The sequence below is a fragment of the Hyaena hyaena genome, unplaced genomic scaffold, assembly GCF_003009895.1.
Source record: "Hyaena hyaena isolate Hyena2069 unplaced genomic scaffold, ASM300989v1 scaffold_380, whole genome shotgun sequence".
Taxonomy (NCBI): domain Eukaryota; kingdom Metazoa; phylum Chordata; class Mammalia; order Carnivora; family Hyaenidae; genus Hyaena; species Hyaena hyaena.
In genome coordinates, this window is record NW_024081013.1 from 1,305,266 (window position 1) to 1,313,154 (window position 7,889).

A 7,889-nucleotide genomic window follows, 5' to 3' on the forward strand; every position below is an offset into this window, starting at 1 on the left:
CGGCTCTGTGACCTTGCTGGGGCAGCCTAATGAGAACGGGGAGGTGCTGGACTTCCTGTCGAATCATCTTACACGCTCCGCAGTACACAGTCAGCGCTCTAGAGAGAGCAGGAGTCACGGGAAGACTGAGGGGGTTGGCAAAGAGGTGGGTCCTGACCCGCAGGGCAGCCCTCCGAAACTGCTGGATGGCGTGCCTCGGCGGCGGGGCCGCCTGCTGGGCTCGAAGCTTGGCCCACAACCTAAGACTTCTTTGAAAACACAGATGTCGCTCCCGTGAGGAGAATCCCATGCCCCATCTGCAGGGCTGGCTTCTGCCCCCCCCCACGCCCCCACCCTGCTCCAACACCATCAGAGGCTTGGATAGAGTACAGAATGGGGATGTTCTTGGAGCAACAGACCCCAGATGGGCAGGAGAAGGCTTAGGCCTGAGGAGTTCCCAGGGGATCCAGTGCCAGACCCTCACAGCCTCACACACTCACGGCCACGTCAGTGAGGCCACGAAAGTGTCTCCAGGGGACTTTCCTGTCCCTGGACCCCTTCTCCTTGTGCCCCCCACCCCCCTTCCCGCCACCTTCACTTGCCTGAAATTTACTCAGGGAGGGACGCCTGGGTGGCTCAGTCTGTTACGTGTTCAACTCTTGATTTCGGCTCACATAGTGAACTCATGGTTCGTGCGTTCGAGCCCCGCATTGGGCTCCAGGCAGATGGTGTGGAACCTGCTTGGGATTCTCTCTCTCCGTCCCCCTCTCTCTTCCCCTTGCTCTTTCAAAATATATAAATAAACTTTAAAAAAAGAAAGTCTTGAAATTTACTTGGGGAATTGCCCCAGGCGTCCAGTGAGGGACCGCTCGACAGCCTTCTTAAGTTCCGTGCCCATCCGCCTGATTAGAGGGCGTATTTCCAATACGGAGCATGTGCTTAAAACATACTTTATCACCTTTGAACTCTCATCTGTGTTCCAGTAACTATTATATTCTGTAATCTCTGACACCCATCTGGGAGAGAAGGTGGTGGGAGGGAGGTACAGGGCAAGGAGGTCCAGGCGCCACCCCCCCCATAAGTGTGGTCAGTCCAGGTTGAGTCTCACCCCAGCACCCTGGGAACCGCCCCCAAGGCTGCAGGACGTGGTCACGGTACCAACCATCGCCGGAGCTGCTGGCTTCCTAACCTCCCTTCCCCTCCAGGTCTCCTATCACATCCCTCCTCCAGCCAGCCTTCTAGGCTCCAGGACAGAGGTGGGCCTCACAGTGGGCACAGGGGACAGCACAGGGGGCCAGAGGAGGTCTGGGGTCCTTCTGAAGTGGATCGGGCGTGCCCTTCCCTCTCGCAGGTCAGCTGCACCACTGAGACCCGGGAGGCCCTAGACGTCCAGTGACTGTCAGCTCCAGCTGGGACCGCCGAGCGCTGACCCACCCCAGGCCACTTTCCTGGCTTCAACCACCAGCTCTACAGCTGAGTTCTCTTCCCAGGGCCTCCAAGGCCGGGGGTCCCCTGAGCAAGTCCCCAGTTGCCTCTCACCCAGCTCTTTGGCCCGCATGCCACAGGTGGGCTGGCGGGAGGCCTACGGTGATGCCCGTCCCGGACCCCGCAGCGTCTCCCCACACTGGGTCGCCTGGGCTCCCCTTCCTGGCTTGTCAGGGAGGCCAGCGCCACCTACACCCAAGCCCGGGTGGGACCAGAGCTCCCCCTCGCTTCAGATTCTGTCAGCACTTCTGCATTCTCTAAGTCCCAGCTCTAAAAGCGACGTGACATAATCCTGCTGGGACATCAATTCCAGCCCTTCTGCAGGGCGACCGTCACCATCAGTGAGCGAGCTGCTGCAAACCACCCAAGTCACGTGACTTCCTGGTGAACGCCCTTCAGACGCTGCTAATTGCTTTTGGAATAGAATCCAAACTTCTGCCCGGACCTAAGAGATCACAGAGGTCCTGGGACCCCCTGCCTCCTTGGCCCCTTGGTCCAATCCACCTCAGTGCCCCCCCCCCCCCCAACCAGGTCCTTCCTTCCTCAAACACGTCCAGACCCTTCTAGCCTGAAGGCTGTCGATTCTGCCGCTCCTGCCTCCTAACTCTCACTGGAGCAGGNGCATTCTAGTTAAGACATAGTGGGCTCTTGGTTTCCGGAGTGGAATGTGGTGGTTCATCACTTACGTACCGCGCCCGGGGCTCACTGCAGCAGGAATCCACCTCAGTGCCCCCCCCCCCCGCAACCAGGTCCTTCCTTCCTCAAACACGTCCAGACCCTTCTAGCCTGAAGGCTGTCGATTCTGCCGCTCCTGCCTCCTAACTCTCACTGGAGCAGGAAGAGGAGGTGAGTGCTGCAGAGTGGATGGACCATGGGAATCTGCATGGAGACGGATCACCCCGGATGTGCCCAGGCCAGTGAAGACCTGCTCCAGCCAAGGGGGGTCTTTTATACCAACCGCATGTACTACTCACTCCACTGACCTGGAGAAAAGAGGAACCAGAACACTCATCTCTACTCTCTGAGTTTAGAAAAAGAAACTGGGACAAAGTGTGGTATCGAAGAACATGAAAGAAGTTTTGAAAAACTTTTTTTTAAAAGGTTAATTTATTTAATTTATTTATTTAAAGAGAGAGAGAGAGAACATACATCTGAGCAGGGGGAGAGGCAGGGAGGAAGGGAGAGAGAGAGAGAATCCCAAGCAAGCTCCGAGCTGTCAGTGGGAGGCCGGCACTCAGAGATCTCGAGCTCAACCACGAGATCATGACCTGAGCCGAAATCAAGAGTTGGATGCTTAACTGACCGAACCACCCAGGTGCCCCAAGAAACAATTTTTTATTAAGAAGCTAATACTATATGCTGTCATCTTAGAATATTTGGAAAATATACAAATGTAGAAGGAAGAAAAATTTACCCCAAGCTGAAGAACAAAAAAATCAATTATGTTTTTGTCTCTGTAATTTTGCATAATGTTTATTTTGCATAATAACCATATCTGTGTATACACATACCGTTTTTTAAAAGTTAAGTCCCAGGCAGTTAACATATAGCATAGTATTGATTTCAGGAGTAGAATTTAGTGCTTCATCATGTGCATATAATACCCAGTGCTCATCACAACAAGTGTCCTCAAATGGATAAAGATGTGGTATATATAGATGATGGAATATTACTTAGCAATCAAAAAGAATGAAATCTTGCTATTTACAACAGTGTGGATGGAACGAGAGTGTATTGTGCCAAGCGAAATATGTCAGTCAGAGAAAGAAAAATACGGATTCCATTTTATTTCTTACGCTTTCATTTAGCATTATCATATAACATTTTCTCATTCACTCTTGGTGAATATCACCTTGATATCCCTATTTCAACTGTTTTAACATTTAAGTTGTTTTCCTAACATTTAATTATGACAAATACTGTCTTGATAAAGTGATGAAGATCTTGAGCAGAAACCTTGTAATGGATTACGTTCTTAGTTTCTTTCCTCCCAAATCTAGTTGCCAGATCAGATAATATTTGCTTCATATCACTTAATTGCTTGCTTTTCAAAAGGATTGTAACAATTTATCCACCCGGGTCCATGCTTACGAATGCCTGTCTTACCACTAGCTCTTTGCTTTCACATTTTATATTTTTTAATTTTTTAAAAAGTGTTTTGTTTAGGGGCACCTGGAGGCTGAGTCAGTTGAGGATCCGACTTATGCTCGGGTCATGATCTCACAGTTTGTGAGTTTGAGCCCCACGTTGGGCTCTGTGCTGACAGCTGAAAGCCTGGAGCTTGTTTCGATTCTGTGTCTCCCTCTCTGTCTGGACCTCCCCAACTCGCACTCTGTCTCTCTCTCTCTCTCTCAAAAATAACATTAAAAATGTTTTTAAATGTTTTATTTTATTTTTGAGAGACAAAGCGTACGTACCAGTGGGGCAGAAGCAGAGAGAGAGAGAGACAGAGAGAGAGAGAAAATCCCAAGCAGGCTCCTCACTGTCAGCCCAGAGCTCGACAGGGAGCTTGATCTCATGAACTGTGAGATCCTGACTTGAGATGAAATCAAGAGTCAATGCTCAACTGACTGAGCCTCCCAGGTGGTCCTTTGCTTCCAATTTTAATTCCCTGCTAACTTGATAGATGGAATAGTGTTTCAATTTCAATTTAAAAATTACTGTTTAGGGGGCGCCTGGGTGGCTCAGTAGGTTGAGCGTCTGACTTTGGCTCAGGTCATGATCTCACGGTTCATGGGTTTGAGCCCAGCTTCGGGCTCTGTGCTGACAGCTCAGAGCCTGGAGCCTGCTTCAGATTCTGTGTCTCCCTCTCTCTCTGACCCTCCTCTGCTCACGCTGTCTCTCTCAGAAATAAATAAAACATAAAAAAAATGTAAAATTACTGGTTAGGTTAAACATTTTCCCTTACCTATATAAACTTTTCATCTTTTTGACTTTGTCTTTTTGTGCCCTTTGCTCAATTTTCTGTTAATGCCTGGAGTTTTTCTTATCGACTTATTTCACAAATATATAAATCCTTAGGGAATTTTTTATTTTTATTTTTATTTATTTCTAGGAGAGAGAGAGACAGCGTGAGCAGGGGAGGGTCAGAGAGAGAGGGAGTCACAGACTGAAACAGGCCCCAGGCTCTGAGCTGGCAGTCAGCACAGAGCCCGACGCGGGGCTCAAACCCACGAACCACGAGATCATGACCTAAGTGAAAGTCGGACACTTAACCGACTAAGCCACCCAGGCGCCCCAGCCAAAGAATATTTAAAGCCTCTTGTTGGATTTCTTAGAGAAATGTGTGTAAAGAATAAAACTGACCAGCTTTCTGAGAAAGTTCTATGTGTGGCTGACATACGGTGTGGAAAGGGGGAGCCAGGATTAAACAAAAACAGCCGCCTTTGGAGATGATCCTAAATCTCACAGTGAGAGCCCAGCCTTAGAGGAAAGGCCCTGTCACCCAAGTAGTAGAGAATCATGTGCCGCACATTTGTCTTGGCACAAGGGAGAATAACTTCCTGGAGAACAGGGAAGGCACATGGGAAAGGCAGGTTCCTCCAGAGAGGAGTCCATCAGGTGAAGGGGCGATGGAATCTTCGTATCCAACATGGAAGGGTTCTTGGCCGTTGTTCCTTACCCTGACTTGGGGAAACTACTGGGGATAAGCTTCAAATGCCCAAAGACTGAGACACATTTCATAAGTTTCAGTGTTGAGTATTAAGTGTAATTTAAGTGCAGAATTAAGACGAAGTGATGGTTTTAGGGAAGAGAGTATCTTCCGTAGAGGGATTTGCTCTGACAATGGAGGCACAGGACAGGTGTGGTGGAGGAAGCGATATATGGAAAATAAAAGAGGCTCCCTGATTGCTTTTCATCACGTCAAATATTGTGACAGAGAAGGTTTTAGCTAATTTTCAAGAACGCCCATGTTAAGGAATCCATGGACTCAAAAAGAAGGGACTAAGGTATTATATAGACATTAATATAAGAGTAACCATTAGAAACCATAGCTAGCAATGTTCTTAATACACAGAGAAGAGAGACAGAGGGCACAGACCACATAGTGAAAGACCACATAGCTGTCTGTTATCTTTAAAAATACAACTAAATTGGGGCACCCGGGTGGCTCAGTTGGTTAAGCAACTGAGCTGAGACTTCAGCTCAGGTCATGATCTCACGATTCCTGAGTTCCAACCCCGCGTCAGGCCCTGTGCTGACAGCTCAGAGCCTGGAGCCTGCTTCAGATTCTGTGTCTCCCTCTCTCTCTCACCCTCCCTTGCTCAAGCTGTCTCTCTCTCACTCAGAAATAAATTTTAAAAAATTAAAAAAAAACCTAACTGTATATCAGGCAGCAACACAGTCACACAGAATAATAATTGAATGTATCATTATTGATAACCGTTGATAGTCATTCCCTAGAAATAAAATGAACTGATAATACTAAGTAGTTTTCAACAATTGTATTGGTAGTAATACTGATACTATTATTCTGAGCTTATATGTTATAATAGGATAAAGCAAGTAAGTCATTTTGTGAAGATCACTAGAAAGAAAGTTTTACAGCCCAAAAAGGGATATAAATATGAAATCCAAGAGTGAAGAGTTCCATGGCTACCCCACAAAGTAGCAGGGATCCTCACCCCAAATTTACCTTGTATGTATAGACCGATAACATGCCCATCCATCAGAGGGTATGAAAAGGCTGGTGATCAGGGAGACTGGGTGGCTCAGTGGGTTAGGCTCCAGACTTTGATTTTGGTTCAGGCCAGCTCTCATGGTTCGTGAGATCAAGCCCGCCATCGGGCTCTGTGCTGACAGTGCACAGTCTGTTTGGGAATCTCTCTCTCTCCCTAGCTCTCTTCCCCTCCTCCCCAAATAAATAAATAAACAATTTTTAAAAGAGGAAAAGATCCGTGATCCTCATAATTGAGTTCTCTGTGGGGGGCAGGGCAAGGCTGAGCTTGCTTCAGAGAGCAGGGACGAGAGCTGGCTAGGTTTTTACTGTGGTCAGGATGTGGCTGGAGGCAGGGGCTGGCTCTTTGAAGGGGGGGGGGGGTTGGGCTTTCTCATCAGCTCACCCAGAGTTGGGGCAGACAGGGAGTGAGGGGTGAGGCATCAAAGCTGTCAGCAGTCAAACATCCAAAAATAGAGTCCAACTCCCTGTTACATCAAGTAAATTTTGAATTGGACATGTCAGTATGAGCTCACGGAGAATCATCTCTTGCAAAATTTAAAAGAAAAGTAAACCTTCCTAATACGTTCCCTGAAAAGATCTTGAACTTGGCCTATAGTTACGAGTGTCCTTACCATCTAGGTTGTGGCTGCTGAATACCATTTCCCACTAAGAGGAGCCCAGGTTCCCTGTACAAATGCTAGACTCCATACGAGGGGCAGGGACTGTGCAGGTTGTCGCTAGGACATTTCGTCACAGGGAAAAGCAAGGAGGCTCCTCGAAGATGACTGGATCATGTCTAAAGGACCCAGGCACCACGGGGTCCAAAGTAGGGGAGCTTCGAATATGGAGCAAAACCAGCCCATTCTGGCAAAGAAAGCGAGGAAGCTCAGCTCTTGTCTGCCTTTCTCGTGTGAACGGTACCTCCACAGGGCCACGTGGTTGATTATGGAAAGTCTCTTTATAGACACAAACAAGAAATGAATGGAAAAGAGGAAATTACACTAGAATATCTCAACTAAACACATCTTTCATGAAAACATAAATCCAGGCAACAAGCATCAAGGGCTACTTGTCACAGAAAAGACACTGAGCCTCCGCTGCAGCCTGGACCGCCGTCTGAATGGTCTGGAAAAATGAACCGGAGTGGAATTTGGCCCCCGGAGGGAGCGCTCAGCGAACAGGAAACAGCGGAACTCGTGAAACACCACCAATGGGATGCAGGAGCGAGATCCCTATTCCAGCAACTCTGCGGGACGATGAACTTGTGTCTTTAGTGTGATGCAAGGAAATAAACAAGAGTCCACGGGACCCTCCATACTTAAGGATCAGAAGGTCTTGGGCTTCGGCCGTGATGGAGAAAACTGATCTCAGACCTCCCACTGCCAATGCTTGTAAGAAAGAACAAACTACGTTGGGACGCCTGGGTGGCTTAGTCGGTTAAGCGTCCGACTTTCGCTCAGGTCATGATCTCGCGGTTCGTGGGTTCGAGCCCAAAGTCGGGCTCTGTGCTGACTGCCAGCTCAGAGCCTGGAGCCTGTTTCGGAGTCTGTCACTCCCTCTCTCTCTGACCCTCCCCTGCTCATGCTGTCTCTCTCTCTCTCAGAAATAAATAAAACATTAAAAAAAAAAAAGTAAAATAGTTGCAAATGACATATCAGATAAAGGGTTAATATCCAGAATCTATAAGGAACTCACCAAACTACACGCCCGAAACACAAACAACCCAGTGAAGAAATGGGCAGAAGATATGAACAGACACTTCTCC